Source organism: Pinus tabuliformis, chromosome 6 (genome assembly GCF_031772625.1).
Source record: "Pinus tabuliformis cultivar Carrire ecotype Pingquan chromosome 6, CPIR1, whole genome shotgun sequence".
NCBI lineage: Eukaryota > Viridiplantae > Streptophyta > Pinopsida > Pinales > Pinaceae > Pinus > Pinus tabuliformis.
Genome location: NC_142292.1, coordinates 1,410,781,786 through 1,410,806,171, shown reverse-complemented (window position 1 = coordinate 1,410,806,171; position 24,386 = coordinate 1,410,781,786). Strand labels below are relative to the sequence as shown.

The following is a 24,386-nucleotide window of genomic DNA, read 5'->3' as shown; positions in this document are numbered from 1 at the left end:
TACCTTTAATTACATAGCATTAGTAGGGCGCTAGGGTTGAATATTGGGCTTCCCCACTCATAAATTCTTGTATCTAGGAAACATTTAGGGAGGACGCCCATAAGCACCGCTTTTGGGGAAATACGGCTCCCACATTGGGGAAATATTTGACCCAACATTTCCTCAAAAGGGGGATGCACGGAAATGTTTCCCTAGGTGGCCCCTATTTTGGGAGTGTGCCCCCACCTTGGGAGATTCGTGACTATGGAATGCTGTATTTTCTCCATGGCACATGTTTTGAGGAGCATGATTACATGCATGGGTGTTGGATCTACCTTGGAGGAGGAGCACTAGCTACTAAGGGTAGGATTATTAGCCCTAGGAGCATTGGGATCACTTAGGATGCCTTAGGAGGATGTGTTAAGTTGACTCAAGAATTCCTGGATTGAGGGCATGTTTCTTAAGGTTGATTTGGACCCAAGGCACATATTAAGGAGGAATCCATGTTTGGAGAGTTCACCATTTGAGGAGCCTTGTCTTGACATGTGAACACCTTGAAGAGATAGTGCTTTACTAGGATACTTTATCTTGAGGATTAGATTAAGTTTCTTATGAACCTATTCCATTTTACTATTGTTTCCCTCCCTCACCTTTTCTATTTAAAGGGAAGGAAGAACTTTAGTTGTGGTAATCATGTAGAAGCACATGAGGGTTCATTGTGTTGATTTTTGGTAGCATCAGATGTGCTCGATGTCTCAAAATTTGTTGGGAGGCTTAGGGACATGCATTCTCCAATACCGAGAAACTGTTTTGGGAAATTCCACTCAGAGGCAGTTTTATTAAAATAACTAATTATTTTTAATGGGACCCTAAGTCTAACCTTAGGAAATTAAAATAATTAATGGGTATTAATCTAAACTGTGGGTGTAACTTCTAGAAGAAGACAAGGATCAAGTGAAAATGATCTAAGCCATTGATTAGAAGTTAATTTGGGCCATTGGTTGTCCAACAGAAAGATATAAGAAGAGGCTTGAGGGGACTTGGAGAATGCATATCGCGGGAAGATCAGATGATTGATTTTCTGAAGCAGAGTAGCTTCCGGAAAGAATTTTGAGGCGATCTTTTGCAGAGAGGGGCATGGATAGTATTTGTTGAGGAGTCTTTTCCGGGCCAGAGAGTACAAGGCACAGAGGACAGATTGCCTTCCAAAGAGAGGCTGACGTTGGCCCACACAGTGGCAGCGCAAAGCCTAGAGGGAGATTGAATTTCTTGCTGAGGAAATCGAGCTTCCGGGAGGCGGGGTGTCAGACCGGGAGGCTGGAAATCAAAGTTTCTAGGCAGCAGAGGATCCGAAGAAGGAGCAGCGCGGTCCCAATGGAGGTGACGTAGACACTGCATAGGGTCGACATAGTTCTGAACAGAAGTTGACACAGAGCCTCTTTCCAACGAGATCATGGGTTAGATTCTTCCAGCGACAGGGTGAGAGCATCTCACTACTTATTTTGTCCAGTTTCTCTCTGTATAGGATATCTATTTGGGCATCCAATGAATTTTACTCAGAATTACTACTGCATCATAATAAAATCCTCAGCTGCTGCACCGATTTTCTTGCATTGATTTTTTTCGGGGACGTTTGTCCAAAAATAACTGTGTAGATGTGAATTACTACTGCATAATAATAAAACCCTCAGATGCTGCACCGATTTTCTCGCATTGAGTTTTTCTGGGGATGTTTGTTCAAAAATAACTGTGTAGGTGTGTGTGTGTGTGTTGTATTTGTTTCCTATTCAGTTTCTTGTTTCCGCCTATAATTTTAATGGTGTAGGATGTTGTGTATTCGTTTCAGTGTTTACTGTAGGAAACAATAAATAATTTGCTGCAATAGTGATTCGGGATTCCGAATTTTCACACATTGCACCATTTGTATCTTGAAGATGAACTTGTCTTGAGTCTTTGTACTTGTCTTTATACATAGGGGGAAGGTACTAAAGTTTGTAAGGGGAAAATCTATCGGAGACATAAATTGATAGGGTTCAAATCATTGTTTGATAAGGACTTATGGTTTGTGGGAAAGATGTTAACTTTCGAGGTTTACACCATGCTTGATGGTGCTTCAAGTGACATTGGGTGCATGATGTGTTGATTACCCTTGGTTGTACTATGATGGACATACACGTTGGACATAATTTTCTCATGGGGTGCTATGCCCTGTCTTGATTCATATGTGGCACACTTCCTTGGAGCTTTGGGTTCCTACATGGCTTAATGGCTTTCTTCATGGAGTTCACACATGGTGAAGTTGGGTGGAGGATGACGTAGTTTGGAGGAGCATTGGGAATCTTGGAAGAGGGCATTGAGCCCTAGATTGCATGGGAACACTCTATTGCTTGCAATGTCATTGAAATCAAAATTGGGATAAAATCGAAAAGGGTCCAAAAAATGATAAAATGATGAATATTAGGAAAATATCGATAAAAATCAACAAAAATTAGCTATATATATATATATATATATAAAAGCATTGAAAGCATCAACAACATTAAATGCATTACCAAATAAATGTGAAAAGAAAACTAATATATAAGATGCATAATATGCCTATTGCTACATCACACGTCAACATGTTCTGAATCTTGAATGCTGAATTAGCCTCAAAATATCAACAAAAAATATAATAAATGGATCTCACCATATTGAGTCCTCTACAATGAAATTAGATACATAAACTAGTGATTTACCCTGCCCCTTTTACAAGCACAGGTGATGGCTTTTCCTCTAGAGAAAAAAAGCCATGGGGTTGGCGTTGGACTCTAATATCCTCCTTTGCTCTCCAAACCCTTTTCATTGTTTGCAAAATGAGAGAAAAATGTCAAAAGGATTCACTTAAATCCAATGTTATTGGAACCAAATGTAATATCCCTAAGGATTACAATCACAAACACATCATGCATGGCAAAAATACCCACCAAAAATTACACACAAACCAAACACCATGAAATGAGCCAAAAACTGCGCTGCTCTGAGCCATTTTATTATAAAAGTATGGGGTTACAATCAGGTCTTTGGAAAGTGTGCGCCTGGGCAAGTTACCAAATCCCAAGTAATGAAAACAAGTGTCCCGACTGTTGTGTCGCTGTTCCCTCTATGGGTCTGTGCTGATCCCCCAAAAAACTGAGCTGCTAGTTGTGAAGAATGGATGATTTGGTCCCCTTCCGGTTTTAAATTTTTTTCAGAAAACTAACCCCGTTCTCTCCTACAATAACCCACCAAAACCCAACAAGGGTTTGGCCAAATGCTGACCTTGAAATTTCGGCACAATTTCCCCTCACTTCACTGTTTGCTAGGTATTTTGACCCATCTGTGATTGTCACTGTTGAAGGTCCCCAAAATGGTTGCAATACTCAACAAAGGCCCCCCCTGAATGATCCCACAAGCTACAACCCTCGATCCTTCTCTTCCGCAACTCCCACGTGTCGCACAAAGTACCACTACGTAGGCCCATGCAGTCCTTGGTATGAATGGCTTGGTCTCTGCAATCTCTGACGAATTGGGGCCCTGAAAGTACTGTAAGTCCCCAACAAGTAAAGGCTTGAAGTTGTCCCTGAAAGCTCAACAAAATTCCTACTCTACAACCGACTTCTCCATGAGCAGCGTATTCCTCTTCTGTGTCCCACGTACTCCCCAGCTTCACGAATTCATTAGATAAACTCCCTGGACAGATCTAAAAGGATGAAAAACACCTCATAGCACTGGCACTCTAAGTCCAACGAAGGTAGGGTGAGATTCTCGCTTGAAAATCTCGTGTGCTCAATAGCACATGCAGACTTGGCTCTCAGCTCAAGCATGCTAATCAAGGGTGAATGTTCAAATGATCAAAGATGCCCCATATTGAGTGCCTTTTATTTTGTCATTGAGCCTCCAATTTCCCCCATGTGGGACCCATCCTTTGATTTCCTCACTTTTCCCTCCAAGAGTGCCTATTTCCAAGAGGAGAGCATATTCCCTTTTGTGGATACCCCCATCGTCCACTAGCCATCTGATTTTCTCCTTTCCTCCTATGTTGGGCCCTTACCTTATCTCAAAACTCCAAGTGGGGTCCCGCAACCCACTTTTCCTAAGTATTAGTCCAAATTATGACAAAAATGACAAAAGTGATATTTCCCCTTAGTAATATTGCTATGTGGGAATATCACAGTCCTCCCCGGCAAAATGTTACTTATCCTCAAGCAACTGCAATGCTGGATGCTGAAGAATCTTTTCCCCCTCCCAAGTGGCATCCTCCTCGGGTAGGTTCTTCCACCTGACCAAAAACTCCCTGATGATCCTACTTCTCAACTGTTGATTTGGGGTAGCATTGGATGTTCTCTAGCCATGAAAATTGGTAGAGAGGCTAAAGCACATGAGATCTCCAAGCCTTAGAAATGGTTTGGATAGATTGTATGCGGTTTGGAAGATATTAAAATAATTAATATTTTTAATGGAGTTACTAAGTCTAAGCTTAGGAAAAATAAAATATTAATGGGTATTAATATAAAACTGGGTTAGAAGGTTCCAAAAGTCATGGATCAAGCCAAATATAATCTTAGCCATTGATTAGAGATTTAATCTCGGCCGTTGAAGGACCAACGAGAAAAGTATAAGAGGAGGCTTGAGGGTTAGTTGGAAGATACGCCCGAGTGATTAGTGATTCATTTTGCTAGAGCGAGGTTCTAAGCAAAAGTGAATCAATGATCAGCAGCGAGGGGCAGTGAGTACTGGACAGAGAGGTAGAGAGAGTATTGAGAGACCAGTGCAGAAGTGGGGAGAGTGAGAGCAGCAACCATTTCAGGCCACGCAGAGCCCAGCAGAGACAACACAAAGGCTAGAGGGACTGCGTCATCCATGCAGAGGCTGCTGGAGTAACGCAGAGGGTCCCGGCGGCTGCACAATGCCTCAGAGGGTTGATGCCGAGGGTCCTAGGGATGACGTAGGTTAACAAGAGGCTAACGTGGAGGCCAGAAGGGCCAGCGCTGAGCTTTAGAGTCGTTGGAGAGGGTTTTGTGGGACAGGTTTTATGAATACCTGTTTCCGAATATAGAGGTATTGTTGCCGTGTATTTTCCCCTATCAGGTGAGCCGGTTAGGCACCCAGTTGTACTCAACGAAATACTGCATAATAATAAACCCTCAAAATAACTGCATCGGTTTTCTTGCATTGGGTCTTTTTGGGGACATTTGTCCAAAAATAACGGTGTCACTTGTGTGTTTGTTTTCTTTCAGCTGATGATCTGCAGATGTTGTGACTGTATTGCATTTATTTCGGTATTTAAATGTTTTAAATAACTTGTTCAAAATTTACAAGTAGAAGAAATAAACCACCAGAATACAGATTAATTTTCTAATGGATAGACTTAGAAATTCAACATGGTATCAGAGTGTGGTTATAGATCATAGGAGAGCTGAAGGCATCAACTAAGCAGAGCATTTGTAGCAAAATCCGCTGTCTTGAGTGACAGTAGCTGATCCTTGAAGAAGCAACAGAGGAAGGGTTGACGCAGAGGGATTGCGTCATCAGTTTAGGCCAAAGAGAGGCCAATGCAGAGGCTGAGGAGGGCAGAGAGAGGCTTACGCAGATCCACGTAGAGACCAGGAGGGTTGACGCAGTGCTTGAGGGAGCTATCTTTGCTGTAGCTGAGATTGCACAGAGCCCAGAGGCTCAATCTTTCAGTTGTTGGGGCAAAGGAAGCTGTGGGCAGTGTGCAGGAGTGAAGCTAGTGGGGTACTGTGGTCAGAACAATACCTAACAGGGCAAGACCAAGGTAGAGGGAGTTGCTGCCGAGGTGGATTTCTAGCTAAGGAATTCAGATCAGTGTTGTAGTTGCACAGATGATCGGAGAAGAGCAACTTGACAGTTGGCAGAAGGATTTCCAGGAGGGAAATCAGGACTCAGAGGGAGTCCAGAAGAGAACTTCCAGACAGGAAGTAGAAAGACTCGGAGGAGTCGAACCGAAAACTTCCAAACGGGAAGTAGAGAGACTCAGCAGGAGTCGAACTGAGAACTTCCAGGCGGGAAGTAGAGAGACTCAGAGGAGTCGACAGAGAATAGTAGAGAGATGGCCGTGAATGGGTTGAGAGATCAGGACAGGCTGGACACAACATCCAACTTTGTGGTCTAGAAGGCTAGGATCTTGTCCATTCTAGACAAACATCGTATCAAGGGCTTTGCCTTGAGAGTAATGGCTATCCTAGTTGACCCAGTAGCTAATGAAAGGTATGAGGAGGCAATGGCTAAGGCAAAGTGCATCATCCTTGATGGGGTCAAGGATCATGTGGTCCAACATATTGCCGAGAAGGAAACGACAAAGGAGATGTGGGACACTTCGAAGACAGTGTACTAGCATACTTCCGTGCAAAGGAAGATGGTCTTTGAGAATCAGCTAAGGTCATACCAGATGCAGAAGGGAGAGCAGATAGATCTCTTCCTCGATCGGTTGAAGGAGATGCGTGACCAACTGACTTCCATAGGGGCCACGCCAGATCAGGAGTGGATGTTAAGGACCGTACTTAACGTAGTCTTGGAGGAGTGGGAGACATTTGTCCAGAGCATACTGGGAAGGGCGAGTCTTCTAGATTGCTAAGAACTGTGGGCGGCTCTTCGTCAAGAAGAGATTAGACGACTGACCAAGACAGGGAGTAGCAGCAAAGGGGTCAAGAAGGTAGAGGAAGAGGATGCAGCTTTGGCATTTGCGGGAAAGCAAGAGGAGAGGAAGAAGGACCTCTCCAAGGTCAAGTGCTTCCATTGTGGGGAATTGGGTCACTATGCGAACCAGTGTCCGAGGAAGAAGAGTAAGGGAGAGGCTTCTGACTCTAAGGTAGTGCCACCCAAGGCAGAGAAAGATGTTGAGGAGGATGATTGTGCCATGAGTGCTCATGTGCCACTTGAGAAGAAGTGGGGAGACATCGAGTTGCAGTCAGGAGGACTATAGGCGATGAGGGGCAGGATCCTTGAGGTACCCAACCTCTTGGATTATACGTTGCTACAAGAGCCCGAAGAGGAGTAGCAGGACTGGCAGATGTAGGTAGAGATGGATGCGACTGAAGCGACAGAGAGTGCTACAGTGCAGGAGTCCCCGGACAGCGCGAGGCTAGCAGGTGACACAATCCTTGGAGGGTGACGTAGTTCCAGAAGATAGCTTGGAGCAGCTTTGTTGTCTAGCTAAGGAACAGTGGAAGTTCTGTGGGACCAATCATCCGGTTGCTGATTAGTCGGAATATCTGTCTCTAGAGAAAGGTACTTCTACCAAGGAAAAATTTGAAGGGTGAGCCATTTCTGGCACCCTAGTTGTATTCAGAAAATTGCAAAATAATAAAACCCTCATATCTGTTGCATCGGTTTTCCTGCATTGGGTTTTTTTGGGGATGATTGTCCAAAAATAACGGCGTCCCTTTTGTTGTCTCAGTTATTTCAGTTGTTGATCTGTATATGTGTGAAGGCTACATTTTTGTTTATTGCGTTATTTATATTAATAACTTGTTAATGGAAAGAACAAGTAGGAGATAATAAACCAGATAATGCAGTAGGCATTTATGATGTGCCAGACTTAGAAATTTCCACGGATGGTAGCAACGATAAGTTACACTGGAATCTGTACAATGTTTGGGGTTGGGCAAATACTAGACAATGGTACAAGAGTGGACAACGTCGACAGTGAAGATGGAAGGAAATGGCAATGTCGTGGCCAACTAAAGAGACAACGAGGGACAAGGGCCATGGTTTCGGATTGGCTACGACGATGGTCATTCAGGAGTGGCGCAGAGTGTCAGGTGGCATTGTAGGTGGTCTATTGGGCTGGCGGCATTGTAGGTGGTCTTTTGGGCCGGCGGCATCATGATGTGACTGTGGTGGCCTGTCGGGGTTATGAAAATTGAGGGCGACAAGTTTGCATGGGAAAAACTTGGATTCAGTCGATTACACCGACGACTGTAAGCGCTTGGCGGTGGCTATGAGCGGAAACGGAAGAAGACTTTGTAACAATTGGTGGTCGTGTGGCTGGTTGGGGTGGCAATTTTCTTTTTGCTTTTTATTTTTATTTTTAATTATTTCTTATATACCATTTTTTTAATCTTTTTTAATATATATAGATATATAATTTTTTAATTTTAATCTTTGACTCTTATTTTTTTTTCTATTCTCTCCTTATATATATATTATATATATTTTAATCTATAATATTTTCCTCTTTTTTTTTAAATGAGCAATTTTTTTCTATAATATTTTCCTTTTTTTTTAATGAACAATTTATTTTTTATTTTTTGTTTTTAAATATATATATTTAAATGACCAAAGGCCTAACAACAAAATGGAGAAGATCCAAACTCTGTGTAGCGAAACACTTCAATCGTGACAACAACAACATTGTCATAGACTTGATGGCCAAAGGTCGGATCGAACAACTCTGATACCAATGTAACGAACAGATTCATATACTCATAAGTTAAATACTGTAGAAGACTTGGAATATGAAGATCTCCATTGAAGAATCAAGAATATAATGATGTTGTCATGTGACATAATGATGGAATGGATTATGGGCATTAGGGGAGGCTCCGAGCCACATGCCATCGTAAAAGGATAGCAACAATGAGGGAATCCCACACATGGGTGTATAGATGGAGGGAGCAATCGTGCTACATAAGCTACCCCAACCTCTGTTTTTCCACACTTCTGCATATGCCTTTTGCCTTTTATTGTGTTTTCATTTTATAACTCCTTGGGGCTTCACGGAATGAGAGCATGATGTGTAATATATAGTAGTGATTACCCCCTTAAGGTTCGACATTTCATCGCCCACCATGGGTTGGTTCAATCATGGGTTCCTTAATGATGTAGGGGACTCATAAAGCAGGGTGATGGCCATAACGATAGGGGATAGAGCTCATGTTGGCTTTTGCCTATGTACTGGATTTGCGTGCCCCGGCCATTTTTTTCATTTAATGGTACATTTCCTGTTGATAGTGGGTAATTTATGCTTTTTACTTTCTTTTTAGATGCATCAACCTCCGGGGCATTGTTCCAGGCCCAACCCAAAGTGTGGACAAGGGGAGGGGGAAGCTAACTCCATGTGGACCCAGATGGGAAATATGTGGAAAGGGGTTATAATGAGTGGAGAGGGGTGATGTATGTGGTGTCGGGAAGTGGGACCACACAACCAAAATCGGGTTTCACATGTAGTGTTATTGCTAAAGCTAGTGGGCAATAAAGGAGGTCCCATGGGACTAGGATACAAGACTAACCACAAAATTTGGACAAGGAGACAAGAATACAAACCAAGCCCATTCTTTCTGCCGAATCCCCCCACTAATCCATGTTGAGATCCAAGAAAAGTAGAGACTTTGACATCCAACAATGGTGGGGACATCACTTCTAGAGAATTGATTGCGTTTTGTAAAGAAGTAGCAATTAAGAGGGAGATTATTGTTCCCTATTATCTCAAACAAAATGAGTGGCCGAAAGAAAGAATAGAACAATTGAAGATGGTATACGAACAATGCTCCTTGATTAAGACTTACCAAAATTTCTATGGGCAGAAGCAACAGTGACAACAATATATATTCAAAATAGAAGTCCTCATAGAATTCTTGAAAATATGACACCTGAGGAAGCATTCATAGGGAAGAAGCCTAGTGTGGACCATTTACGAATCTTTGGGAGTCCTGCCTATATCCACATTCCAAAGGACAAACGAAAGAAGTTAGATTTATAAGCATCAAAGGAATCTTCGTTGGCTATAGTCTCTCCTCAAAGGCATATAGAATCTACATCAAGGAAGGGAGACACATTGAAGTAAGTAGGGATGTCAAATTTGATGAAAATCATGCCTACAGAAGACCCAGGGACATTCCTATTGATTCCGATGATGAAGATCTACCTATATTTGAAGAAGAAGAAGTACAACCCGACAATCCATCTACAGTTCAAGAAGAAGGACCAAGTGAGCCTATTCAACCTGTGGTCATACCGAACAGAAGGAAGAGGCCAAATTGGTTAAAAGCTACTCTTGAAGATGCTGAAGGAGATGGAGCTGCGAAAATAACATTTAGAGAAAGCAAAAGGCCGAAGACATATTTTGGATATGTTTCATATATGGAAAAATTAATTGAAGCCGAACCATCTACATTTGAAGAAGCTATTCATCAAGAAGTATGGAAGAAAGCTATTCAGGAAGAAGATTTATCCATCATGAAGAATTGGGTTTGGAAAATCGTTGCTAGACCTAGTGACAAATTGTTTGTCACCTCAAAATGGATCTACAAGATCAAACATGCTGTTGATGGAAGTATAGACAAATACAAAGCCAGATTTGTTGCAAGGGGTTTCTCTCAAAAGGAAGGCTTAGATTTTGAAGAAACCTTTGCACCCACTGCAAGGTATACTACCATTAGATCTTTGGTTTCATTGGATGCTACAATAGGATGGGATATCCATCAAATGGATGTGAAGACAACATTTCTGAATGGGACCATTGGTGAGGAAGTATACATTGAGCAACCTGAAGGCCTTGAAGTAAATAACAAAGATAGTCACGTCTGTAGACTCAAGAAGGCCCTATATGGTTTGAAGCAAGCTCCTAGGGCATGGTATGCAAGAATGGATGCATATCTTCTAAGAATTGGGTTCGTGAAGAGTTCCATTGATCCAAATCTCTACATCAAGGTTGTGGATAATGAGCAAGTCATTATTCTATTGTATGTGGATGGTCTATACATTACAGGTGTGGAGCAAAGAATACAAGAATGCAAGAAGATGCTGACAGCCGAATTTTGTGATGAAGGATCTGGGACTGATACAATATTACCTAGGTCTGGAAGTATGGCAAAATCCCGGGGAGATATATTTGGGGCAAGGAAAGTATATCATCAAGTTATTGCAGAAATTTGGGATGATGGATTCCAATCCCATGACTACTCTTATGATCACCAATCTCAAGAAGTTGAGGAGCTCTGACTCAAGTCTCGTGGATCCTACTTCCTATCTCCAGCTGGTGGGTTCTCTGATGTATTTGGTAAACACTAGGCCGGATATATGCTTTGATGTGAGCATTCTTAGGTAGTTTTAGTTGGAGCCTCGTCATGATCATTGGATAGCTACCAAGCATATATTGAGATATCTTCGTGATACTATACACCAATGCCTAAAGTACAATAGCAAGGAAGTCAAGATGATAGGCTTCACAGATTTTGATTGGGGTGGCAGTGAGACTGATGGAAGAAGCACTACAGGTGGATGCTTTAGTTTGGGATCTGCCATGATCTCATCGATGAGTAGAAAGCAAGATCCCATTGCTTTGAGTAGTGCTGAAGCAGAGTACATGGCTGCATATGAAGTAGGAAAGGAGGGTGTGTGGTTGAGGAAGCTTTTGACTTATTTGTTCGAGAAGCCTCTAGATCGTACTATGATAAACTGTGATAATCAAAGTTGCATCAAGATGCATGGAGATCCTGTGTTTCATGCTAGAACGAAGCATATCAACAATAAGTTCCATTGCATTTGCAATTTGGTGTAGGATAGGATCGTGAAGCTACAGTTTATTCCAACAGACGATCAGGTAGTTGATATACTAACAAAGTCTCTTCCTAATAAGAAGTTTGAATATCTTAGAAGCATGCTTGGTTTAGTTGATATTGTTGATTTTGATGATGATAAAAGTCTGGAAGAGATTTGTTGAGGCTTTGTGTGTGAGACACATTCCCTGGGAGGACCTTTGGCTGGCACTATGTGTTGATGTGTAGTTCCCGATGTAGTGAGGGTGGCATTGGTCTGACTTCAGATACGCACCTAGATCCATGGGTTGATGGTTAGCAAGCCTGATGGTACTTAGAGAGGCTAAAAGCTTTAGTCCATCTTAGTCTCACTCAGATAGATTTCACTGGTCAGGAATCTAGTCTGTGGCATTCCGGTTCCTAAACTGTTGAGAGACATTGGATATATTACCTTGGTCAAGAATCGAGTCCATGGCATTCCGGTGCCTAAACTCTTCATAGTACATGTAGTTTGAAGTCTTCCTTGTACTTGTTATGAATACCTCCCTAGTTAAGAGGTAGTGTTGAAGAATGTAGCTAGGTTTTGTCTTCATAAATGTATTTGAGTCATTATGTAATGTACTTGCCAAAAGAATGAAAAATAAATTTTTATTATTGTGACAATGAGTTATTAAAGCATGGGTTTCATGTTTGGGTCATTATTTTATTAGTCAAAGTCCCCATTGTGGAATCCTAGGATTAATATTGAGTCATTAGAATCATTGTACATTTTATGAGACCCTTCTTGGGCTTTTGAACTATGTAAAATTAATTATTTTTGAGTAAAAAATGAATTATGTCACCTCCACACCAAGTTGGCCTGAAGAAGATCATGTTGGCCTTCACTGGGCAATTCGACCTCACCAAAAGCCTATATATTGGAGTAGTTCGAATTCATTTGGACACTCTCTCTCACAAGTTTGATATACAAGAAAGAGTTGGGAAAAAGTGCGAACTGGGAGAAGGAGGCTAAAAGGAGTGCGAAGTTGATCAAGAAGGAAGGGAAGAACAAAATCGAAGTTTTGGGTTGTCTCTCTCTCTCTCTCGTGTGGGCTACTTTAGGAGATCGAAGTCTCTTTGTCAAAGTCAAAGTTGCTGCTACTACCAGTTGCTACTTGTTCTTGCCAAGTCGAAGTTGTTGGGGTCGAAGTGCTACTACTGCTAGGTCGAAGTTTTGGATCGAAGAAGGAAGGGCTGACTTGGTGTGGAGGAGTTCTGTGTCTAGGTTGAAGAGTCTCAGGAAAAAATATTGAAGGAAGAGATTTTGACTGGGTTTTCCTCCCCTAGATAGGGCGTTTTGCCCTGGTAGAGTGCCTACATCTTGTGTCTTGTGCTTTTGTGATCTTCATACACACATAATTTGGGTAATTGCTTGATGAAAGATAATACAACAAATAAGTAAAAGAGGCCAACATAATTCACAAGTAATTATCAAGAAGGAAATCTAACCCTAATTCTACTAGCATTGATTTTTGAACAGGTCAAAAGGTCAAAGCCTTGACTAGACAAATTGACCATCCAATATTTAATCAAAGATGAGCCCAAGAAGTTAAATATGGTCAAAAGTCAAATTTGCAAATTTTGGTGAAAGTCAACAGTAGTCGCAACATCCCTAACTGGTCGTGGTTAATGGTCAAATCAACCTCCAATAGGTTCGGTCAAGGCAACAAAAAACTCAACCTCTTTAGCTCAATCAAACTCAGTCAAAATAGTCCCAAAATATGTCTTTGAAATTGGTCAACATGAAAGTCAACCTTACAGTGAAAGTGTAGCTTCAGGTTTGCAATCAAACATGATCAAAGTTCCCAGAAAAATTCGTCGTCATTGCTTTTGAATTCGACCTCCAAGACATCCTAAATCCCAAGTCAAACCAAGTCAAACCGTGTGAAAAATCCCAAAAGTTAATGCTGGTCAAAGGCCCAGAATAGAATGTTAACACAAGAAACAGAAATGTCGTCTTTCTCTTCACACGTGCAAACTCAAACCTGCAATTTCGAAGTTGTACAAAGTAATCAAGAGAAGATGTGATGTGTGAATGATGCCTCCAAGTGATGTGACATGTGGTCTATTTATATATCGTTCATGAGGATCAATTTCCTTGCCCAAGTCGACTTGTACTTTTGTGAAGACGTGGGTTTGACATTAAAAATAATATTTTTCCTTGTGCAAATTAAGTTCTTCCAAGGGCTAGTAGGGTCTCCAAAGGATGAGGAAGCTTTCCCAATGGAGGGAATTTCTGCTTGAGCTGCAAAAATTTAACACAATATAACTAATTCCATGATCATCACTTCCTTCTTTCGACCTTTAGAGATTTTATGCTAGAAGCACTATTGTAAGAATCGACCGGCTTGAAATCAACTCGGCCGAGTTGGTCCAAGTCATGCCTTCACCGAGTCGACTCGACCTTCGAACCAGTTCGACCGACCGGGTTATTACGGAGCCGGCTGAGTTGTCTAACAACTCGACCAGCTCGGTAATAACTAGACCAACTTGGCCGAGTCCGAGCCTACTCGGCTGGCTCGGTGACATCTAACAACTCGACCGGCTCGGTAATAACCCGACCGACTCGGTTGAGTCTGGGCCTATTCGGTCGGCTCGGTGACAACGACTCGAAAAAGGAAAAAACAATGATTTTTTCTTTTTAAACTTGCTTTTTGGGGACCCCAAAACTCTTTCTAAATTTCCTATAGGTTATTTGGGGCCCATTGCCCTCTCCTAAACCCTATAAAACCCACTCAACCCCTCTCATTTCCTCACAGCCATCTCATTGCATTTGAGTGAGAGTTTGTGGGGAGTTGTGGACTTTGTTTTTGGAGCAACAGTGAGGAGTCTTGGGCAAGCATTGTAGCAAGAGTAAGGAGCTTCTTGGGCAGGCATTTGGAGCATACTCGAGGAGTTGGTTGGAGCAACCTTGAGGAGGCAATTTGTGCCTAGAGGTGTTTTTTTCACTTGTAAAATTCTGTTTTTTCTTATTAATTTTTATGTGCAAATCTGGAAATTGAAAAGAGTGTTTTTTGTGAAAGAAATGAACATTGAAGCAATGCTATTTTTTTTGCTTTCATTTTCAGATTTTTTGCTTTCCTTTCCAAGTCAAAAAATGGCACCTAGAGTGAAAGATGCTGCTAGGGCATATGTTGAAATGGTTGATAGGCAAATGCATTGCAAATTTTTCCATAGAAAAATTAAGAAAGGTCCTTGGGGCATTAATAGGCTGAAACAACACTTGGCGGGGATTAGAGGCCAAATTCCTCCATGTGAATCAGATGAAATTGGGGAGATTAGGAGGGAATTGTTAGCCAACTTTGAGAAGTTTAAAGAAGAAAAGGCTAGGGAAAAAGAGTTAGATGTTGAAATTGGGAGGAAGAGGAGTATACAAAAAATGTTGGCTACCAACCCCCATTTTGATTTTGGGGGCTCTTCCTCTATCCCTTGTACTAATGCATCCAACCCCTTACGATATGTTCCTCCTTCTTTGGAGTCTATTCAAGAAAAGAGTAAAGGTAAAATGAAAAAGAAGGGTGATATGAATATCAAAAGTTATTTCACTCACACCCTCCTCTCCATCAGATGCACATGGTTCTCAAGCTAGTAGAACTTTTCAACCCACTTTAGATGACCATTGGAAGAAAGCATTGAGGGAGACTGCTTGTGATTACATATGTAGATGGTGGTATGATGCTGATATCCCCTTCAATGCTTCCCGTTCACCATATTATGAGCCTATAAGTGATGCTATACATGCTGCCGAAAAAGGCTTCAAAGGCGCTACTATGGATGAGATAAGGGGGTATTATTTGCATAAGGAAATTGCCTCCGTTAATGAGTATCTGAGAGATTTCAAGGACTCATGGGCAAGAATAGGATGTACCATCATGTTAGATGGATGGACTGATCAAAGGAACCGTACCACCATAAACTTTCTTATCTTCTGCCCACAGGGAACCATGTTTCTAAAATCAGTTGATGCATCTAATAAGGTAAAAGATGGAAAATTGTTTTTTCAGCTATTTGATGAGGTTGTTGAGGAGGTGGGGGTGGCTAATGTTGTTCAAGTCATCACAGATAATTCCTCTAACTATGTTCTTGTTGGTAAACTGTTAGAGGAAAAACATAGAACCATCTTTTGGACCCCATGTGCTGCACATTGCATAGACCTCATGCTTGAGGATATTGGCAAATTAGATTGGGTCAAAAACACTGTAGATCATGCCAAAAGCATAACAAAATTTATCTACAATCATTCATGGATTTTGAGCCTGATGAAGAAACACACATGGGGCAGGGATATTATTAAGCTTGCCATCACTAGATTTGCTCATTTTTTGACATTGCAATCTATGCTTTCACAACATAAAAACTTGCAAAAGATATTTTCCAGTGAAGAATGGAATTAAAGCCAGTGGTATCACAAATTGGAAGGCAAAGAATTGAAAAAGAAAGTTAATGAAGAAATATTTAGGAGAAAGGCAATAGAGATTGTGAAGCTTGCTGAGCCACTAGTTAAGGTGTTGCGGTTGGTGGATGGAGAAAGATTGGCTATGGGCTTCATTTATGGGGCTATGGATCAAGCAAAGGAGAAAATAAAGAGGGCATACAAGGATAAGGTGGCTAAATATGGGCCCATTTGGGTAATCATTGATGAAAGCTGGAACAATCAACTCCATCGCCCTATACATGCAGCTGGTTATTTTTTGAACCCACGGCATCATTATAAAGCTAAGGTGACAGGAGCTTTGAAGGGGGAGGTTAGAAATGGATTGATTGACTACATTGATTGCATGATCCCGTTGGAGTGTGATGAACTGGAGATACACCGACATGCCACAACCTTCAACAATGCCTCAGGTACCTTTGGGAAGAACCTAGCAAAGATTACAAGGGAAGTAGATGAGCGAGGTAAACAAAAATTTCAATTTTCAAATTCTTAATACTTATTTTGTTAAATCGTTTATAATTTGAAAGTTGGATATAATTTGTAATTTTGTTGAGCTAACTCATTACACTCCTATGTTCTTTGCAACATAATGGTGGGAGGCTTTTGGTAGCCATTGTCCTGAATTGCAGAAGTTTGCAATTCGTATTTTGAGTCAAACTTGCAATGCTATTGGGTGTGAGCCCAATTGGTCTATCTTTGAGAGGATTCACACGAAGAGGAGAAATCGTTTGGATCAAATAATGGTTAAATGATCTAGTCTATGTCCAATACAACCTTCGGCTCAGACAAACCAATTGTGGAACAAAGACCTTATTCAGATCCCATTGTGTTGGAAGACATTGATCCAACATCAGATTGGGTAGTGGAGAGTAATCCAACAGAGTTTGATTCTGATGAGGATCTTGATTTGGATTTACAGGGGGAGGCATCACTCGAACATAATGTTCAGTTGAATGCAGAACCTGATCCACTTTTACCAGCCTCAGGGCCAGCCCCAAGTCCTCCAATTGCAGGTGCTTCCTCTGCTCAACCACGACAGAAGCGCATATCTCGTCTATCTCGGCTTGCAGCTGCTGCACAGCCTGCTAGTGCTACCACTTCTATAGTTGCAGTTGGAGATGATGATGAAGAGGAGCCATGGGCTGGCATGTCTGACTATGATCCAAAGGTTGAGCCAGATGATCTTGGCTCCTCTAGCAGTCGCTGGTACTATTGGTCACAGTTTACTTTTGTTGTAGAGGCCATTTCTAGCCTCCTTGGTTATGTGTTTTTGTTTTGATCTCTATATCATCATCATGTATGTATTGGACAGTGCACTGGGTGCCATTTTGATATAATGGATATATTCATGTGCTTACTTTGATCATATGTTGTCTTCTATCTATATTCTAATGCTCTGTGTTTGGAAACATGAATGAAAATCTTTAAAATTATGTTTTTTTTATAAAAAAATAAATATTTAATGTATTTTTTACAACGACCGAGTCATTGAAATCAAGCCGGCCGAGTCAATACCGAGTCGGAGTCGGAGTTGACCCTCAACTGAGTCGGAGTTTTAAAACATTGGCTAGAAGATTGCTTGGTACAATATCATGCAAAGATTGTAGATACCTAAGTCCCAAGCAGTTTTCCAACACAAATTTCATGATCAACTTTTCCTCGGCTTTCAATATTAGGAGAGGCATTGAGTATTATTGTTAATGATCTATGGTGTTTGTCTTCATGCTTCAATTCAAATCCTTGCTTCTATTTACCCATCTTCTATTTCTTGCTGGTGAAGCTTGTTACGACAAAATCTAATAGGCCTTGGAGAGGGAAACCCAACAAGACAAGCATAAAAAGTGCAAAAAATGGGTTAGGGACCCAATGTCACCTTAGCCATGTTAGTTTTTGTTGCATAAGATAGGTGTTCAAGTCTCAACTTTGGTTAGAGAGGCTAAGGAACACAAGATCTCCAAAACCTAGAAAAAGTTTCAAGAGGAAACACCTAGAGATGGCTCAATTAAGTTAATTGATTATAATTAAATATTTCCTAAGTCTAACTTAGGAAAAGTAATTAATTAACAGTAATTAATTGAGAAAGGTGAGATTTCTCTAGAAACTCACATGGATTGAGTTAGAGATGATCTTAGCCATTGATGGGGATCTAATCATGACCGTTGGTTCACCAATGAGAGATTATATAGAGGGGTTCATGCGGTTGGATATAGATAGACTTGGAGAGTGAGTTCCTTGGCAGGTCGAGCTACCCAGTTGCAATAATTCAGCAGGAAAAGAAGTTCGAGTGAGAAGGGACGCAAAGGTTGAGAGGGAGCAACAAAAGTAATTTTGGAGGAAGTTTCTTGTTTCGGAGAGGCAACAACAAGAGGTAGAGTTATTCCATAGAGAGGTTGGGTAGGGACTGCATAGGCAGCTTCAGTGAGTAGTTCGATTTAGCTGAGGAGGAGGTCGATGTAGGTTGCAAAGGTTTGGATAATTTTCCAAAGCGTTGGTGTGTCGCTTCCAGTAGCAACAATAGACAAGATGACTTGATCAAAGGCATTTTCGAGCCACATGTATGAGGGTTTATGCAAGAACTGCGTACAGGACCTACGCAATGGTTTGGACGACCAAATTTTCTGAGGCAAGTTGTGTGATGATTGCTCGTGGAGAGAGAAAAAAATTCTCTCTAATAATTTTTGTCAAATTATCTTGCTGAGGATTGCCAAAATTGGGCATCCAAATTGTACTCAGAATTTCACTGTTGGATAATAATAATAAAACCCTCATTTGATGCACTGGTTTTCCCAAGTTGGGTTTTTCTAGGGACATTTATCCAATAATAACTGCATCATTCTTATTGTGTGCTCTATATTTTTCGTAGTATTTTTATGGTAAAAATTGCAGTTGTGATTTTATTCGTGATTTTATCAGTTAGAAGAAAAATTTCCAGTTGCTGCAATAGAATTGAAAATTTCGCATGGTATCAAAGCGAGTTTGACAGTTTAGGAGCTCATTGGTGAAGATGGAGGAAAATTTGTGCAGGTTCAAAGGGATTTCTACAGCGCAATTTCCAAATTTGCACAAAGGGCGAGCCTGGCAATGCGATTTGCTAGGAAGAGTTCGATGTTCAGTTGTAGGTGTCAGAAAAAGTTCGAATAACCCAATAGCAGTTCCAGAAGGCAGTGGTGTAGCTTAGAAGCAATTCTGGTAAGCAGATCAGGTATTTCGTTGACCAGATTTGGGTGCACTTGTTTTACAACAGTTTTGCAGTAGCAGAATCAGTGTTGGCAAGAAGAGAAATTGCACACACAAAGGGATTTTTCTCAGAGGTTTTCTAGATTAAGTTTTCTCGAAGAAATCCTTGATTTCCAGTTGCAGGTGGCAGTAGCAGCTAGCAAAACTGTGCATTCCAGGAGGGAATGTGAGTAGCAAAGCAAGCAACCAAGCAGGAAAGGGAGGAGATTCCTGTTTGTTTTTCCCAGTCGTGAGTTTTTGCAAAGATGGACTTAGTAGGATTTTGAGGTCAAGGTAGGCTAGAGGGAGCATTCAACTATTTAATCTGGAAAGCTAAAATGTCTTTCCTGCTAGATGAGCATTGTGTGAAGATGTCTGTAGAAAGAGCGATCACCATACATACAAGCCTTGATCAGCTAGAGACTTACAATAAGAAGATGCCCAAGGCAAAGCAGTTGATCCTTGATGGCGTTTGGGATCATATAGTCTCACACTTAGTGACCAAGAATACTGCCAAAGAACTGTTGGATGTAGTTGCCACACTTTTCTAGAATCCTTCTAAGAACCGGAATTTTTTTTTTGAAGGAGAAGTTGAGGACCACTGGGATGATTAAGGGTGAAGGAGTCACTGCTTATCTCACCAAGTTTTAGAATGTCCGAGACGAGCTTGCCTTAGTTGAGGCACATCAAGAGAGTGAAGTGGTGCGTACAACTCTTAATGGTTTCACCTCGAAGTGGGCTACCTTTGTCCAAGGTATCACTGGGCAGGATAATTTACTAAGTTGGGATCGATTGTGGGCAAATTTTATGCAGGAGGAGATGAGGCTTGCTCTAGTTGAGAGCAATATCAATGGCAGCAATAGTAAAGGACCGAAGGGAATGAAGGAAGAGAGAATGTAGCCCTTGCATCAAAGGGGAAGGCAAAGAAAGGTCCCAGTCAAGGACAAGGCTCACTAGGAGGAGAGAAGAAGAAGAAAGCTCTGTCGAAGATCAACTGCATCAAGTGTGGTGAGTTTGGTCACTACAATACCTAGTGTCCAAAGAAGAAGAAGGACAAGAAGGAGAAGTAGGAGCATGCAACAACTTTGGCGGAGATCAATAATTTGCCTTGTAGGTTGGAGGATGAATTCACACTATATGCAGCTATACCTCTAGGTGAGAGGTGGGGAGACATTGAGCTTTAGTTCCTCAGAGTTGCAGAGAGTTTGGATAGGGTCCAAAGAAGACTACATCGGATAAGTGTTTTTCTTTGATTACCACCCTTGCTACAGGGGCCCACAACATTTCAGTAACAATTGGATTAGTGTTTAGGATGGCACAGTCCAGTGTGGCGAACATCTCAATAACATCTCGATTTTTTCTTGAAATCACGTTTTTTTGGCCTATCCGATGTTTGCCGATTTTTAAAGATATTTTTATGTTATCTTAATTTTGTCAATGTTTATCGATTTGTATCGATATTTTCCCAAGTTTTTGGTTTTCCAGACCCTTGCCAATTTTTATCCCGATGCTAATGTTCACAACATTGGTACAGTAGTGGCGCATAGACAAACTCAGTAGACAGTGCAAAGGGTAAATGCAAGTTAGAGATTCAGGATGTAGTTGTAGAGCCAATCCAAAGGCACAATTGATTCGAATATTTGTTGTCAGTTGTAGTAGTTGCAGCAGCAACAACCTGAGATCAGTTGCAGTGCAGAGCAGAGATGGTAGCAGTACAGGTGGGACAGTGTAGTGTCAGCAATAGCACAGATGCAACGATGGTTCAACTATAGAGTGGCAAATGAATCAGAGTTGCGTAGTGACTTGTTGGGTAGTGACAGGTTATCACAGTTGTTAGGCACCAACAATGTGTATGGAGGATGTTATGAATGTAAAAATTTCTGTTTTCCCACCCCGGTTTTCAGTTTCACCTTATTTCTCCCATGTAGTTAAATGCCCATTCCCATAACCATACATTTAACAGACTGAAAAAAATAAATATGGCTGAAAACACAAATTCTGGAAATTTTTCAGAATGCTGGAAATTGCAGAAATAAAAATCAGCAATTAAAAACAGCCATTAAAACACATTAAAACACTGATATTTTTGGTCAACTTGACCCTGGAAAAACCCCCTACAACTCTTGGGGAAAACCAGTTTGAGAGCTCTTCTTTATTTCTGAAAATTGTCTTTTTACAGTGAGAATTATTTAGCAAAAAATCAGCAAGCAAATTTACAACTTATCTCCTTTCCCGTGCCTCACAGCAATCTGGAAATTACAGCAAACAGGACAGCAATAAATGTTGTACGACCTCCGTTTTGTGTGCAGAAAAATCAGCAAATTGCTCCTCGATTTTTGTGCAAAAATCTGCCTTTCACTATGTGCTGAATCAGCTGTACAAATCTGCTCAACTGCTGCCTTGGAATGTGTGCCAAGCTGTTGTATCCTTCTCCTTCCTGCTCAGAAATCTCTCTTGCTCTCTTGCTCTCCTTCTCCCAATCTGCTCATGAAAGAATGAATGACCTTTTCCTCCTTTAATATAACTCCAAGTGACTTTTGGGTGATCCAAGTGACTTTTGGGTGATCTCTAAATCCAATGGCTGAAATAGATTTAGATCAATGGTTGAGATTAAATGCTCATTTAAATCTCACTTTCTATTTTTTAATTCACCCCACTTTAATAAAGACCCACTTAGTCATTTATTTCCAAAGTCACTTTTCCTTTCTAATTTTTCATTGACTTTATAAAAGTCACTTTAAAAATTAGACTTAATAACTTTATCACTTAAAGTCACTTTTAAATTAGATTTAACTTTATAAAATTATAAAGTCACTTTAGGAGAAAAATTAAATTCTTTTGGACACTTTTCCCTAGGCCAAAGATCAAAGCCTAAGGGAACCACCTGTCCTCCGGTACCAAATTTCAACACTCCCTCTTACCGAGGAAGGTGTTCCTCACCACACCCATCTTGTCTCTGAAGTAGACATGCTTGCCCCGTGGTAAGGCTTTGGTAAGGATATCTGCAACCTGCTCATCAGTGGAAATATACTCAAGCTACACAGCTCCCTTCTGAACATAGTCTCTGATGAAATGATATCTGATCCCGATATGCTTTGACCTGTCATGAAATACTGGATTCTTCGTGAGTTTAATGCAACTCTGATTATCACAGTAAATCACTGAAGGTCTCAACGGCTGACCAAATAAGCCAAACAACATCTTGCGAAGCCAGATGGCCTCACAACTAGCTAGACTGGCTGCCATATACTCTGCTTCCGCTGAACTCAGTGCTACTGACTGCTGCTTCCAGCTGAACCATGACACTACTGCTGAACCCAACCCAAAACAACACCCTGAAGTGCTCTTCCTATCAGAAGCACAACCTGCCCAATCAGAATCAGTGTATCCTGCCAATCTCACTCCATCTCCCTGCCTGTAGTCCAAACCATAATCCACTGTCCCCTGCAAGTACCGCAAAATGTGTTTTGCAGCCACCCAGTGAACCTTCCTAGGCTCACACATAAACTGACTCATCGTGTTGACTGCAAAACAGATATCTGGTCTAGTGTTGACCAAATACATCAAGGAACCAATCAGCTGCCTGTACATTGTGGGATCCACCAACTCGGAATCCGAAGCATGAAGCTTCTTCCAGTTGGTGATCATCGGTGTCGACATGGGTCTACAATCCTCCATGTGGAATCTGCTAAGGATGTCCACAATATACTTCCCCTGCCCCAGGAAGAAATGCCCCTCCTCCTGCCACACCTCCAAACCCAAAAAGTAATGCATCAAGCCGATGTCCTTCATCTCAAACTCCGCCGCAAGATCTCTCTTGCAGTGCTCTATGAGTCTCTCTGCACCTGTAATGATCAAGTCATCCACATACAGCACCAGAATGAGAGGCTCCTCACCAATCACAATAAAGTAAAGGTTCGGATCTGCCTCACTCTTTGTGAAACCCATCCCCTGCAAGTATGCATCTATCCTGGAGTACCAAGCTCTGGGAGCTTGCTTCAGGCCATAAAGGGCCTTCTTCAATCTGCACACATGGGACTCCTTCCCATGCACCTCAAAGCCCTGTGGCTGCTCAATGTACACCTCCTCCTGTATGAAGCCATTGAGAAATGCGGTCTTCACATCCATCTGGTGGATCTTCCAACCCATCTCTGCTGCTATCGATATAATGGAGCGGATCGAAGTATATCGAGCCACGAGAGCGAAGGTCTCCTCATAATCAACTCCCTCTACCTGGGAGAACCCTCTAGCCACAAACCTCGCTTTGAATTTCTCAATGCTGCCATCTGCAACATGCTTTACCTTGTAAAGCCATCTGGAAGTAACCACGGATTTGCCCTCAGGCCTCGGCACCACCTCCCAAACATCATTCTTCATGATAGAAGAATACTCCTCCTGCATGGCCTCTCTCCAGACCTGCTGGCTAGCTGCCTACTCATAGCTAGAAGGCTCATAGTCAAGGATGCTGGTAACCATCGCCATATAACTACAAAACCTCTCAGGTGGTCTACTCTCTCTGACCGGCCTCTTCGGCTCAGCAACAGATGTGGCATCTCTCAAGGTGTCCTGAAGCCACTTGGGCTTCCTCTTCCCTGAGCGCACTTCTTCCACCGGAGAATGAAACTCCTCCTCCTCATCATCATCAGTAGCCTGAACTCCTGACTGTCTGTCTGCTGTCCTCCTGCCTGCACCTGAACCTGTAGAAGCTGAGGTACCGTGTGAACTGTCCATCAGTGGACTCCCTAGTGAACTGCTCTGTGAACTGCTCTGCATGCTGCCCGGAGCACCACCCCTCTGGCTCGATGAGCCACTGCTCACTGACGGACCTGACATCCTCATAGATGTACCTCCGGATCCTCCTGATCCCTGCCCACTGGATCCCTGCGACTGACTCAACTGCTGCTGAGGGTCTGGCTGATCTAGATACTCTAACTCCCGTGACCTCCTAAAGGCCCTGTCCTCCTCGAACTTCACATCCCGTCTGACAAAAACTCTCCTCTGTGCAGGAATGTAAATCCGAAAGGCCTTTGAGGTCTCACTGTAGCCCACAAAGATACCCTTCTCTGCGGTGGGCTCTAGTTTGGTCCTCTTCTCCTTGGGTATATAGGAGTATGTAATGCATCCAAAGATATGAAGATGACCAATATCAGGCTTCTTCCCAGAGAAAGCCTCCTCCGGAGTCATGTGCCCTGTTAGAC

At 41.9% G+C, this 24,386-nt stretch overlaps 1 protein-coding gene across 3 annotated transcripts in view; it reads left to right on the top strand.

The window, feature by feature from the left end:
• The window catches only part of LOC149263930 (serine/threonine-protein kinase TOR-like), a 491,915-nt gene that overhangs the window by 323,074 nt on the left and 144,455 nt on the right, over positions 1-24,386 (top strand). The gene's annotated exons all lie outside the window — the stretch shown is intronic.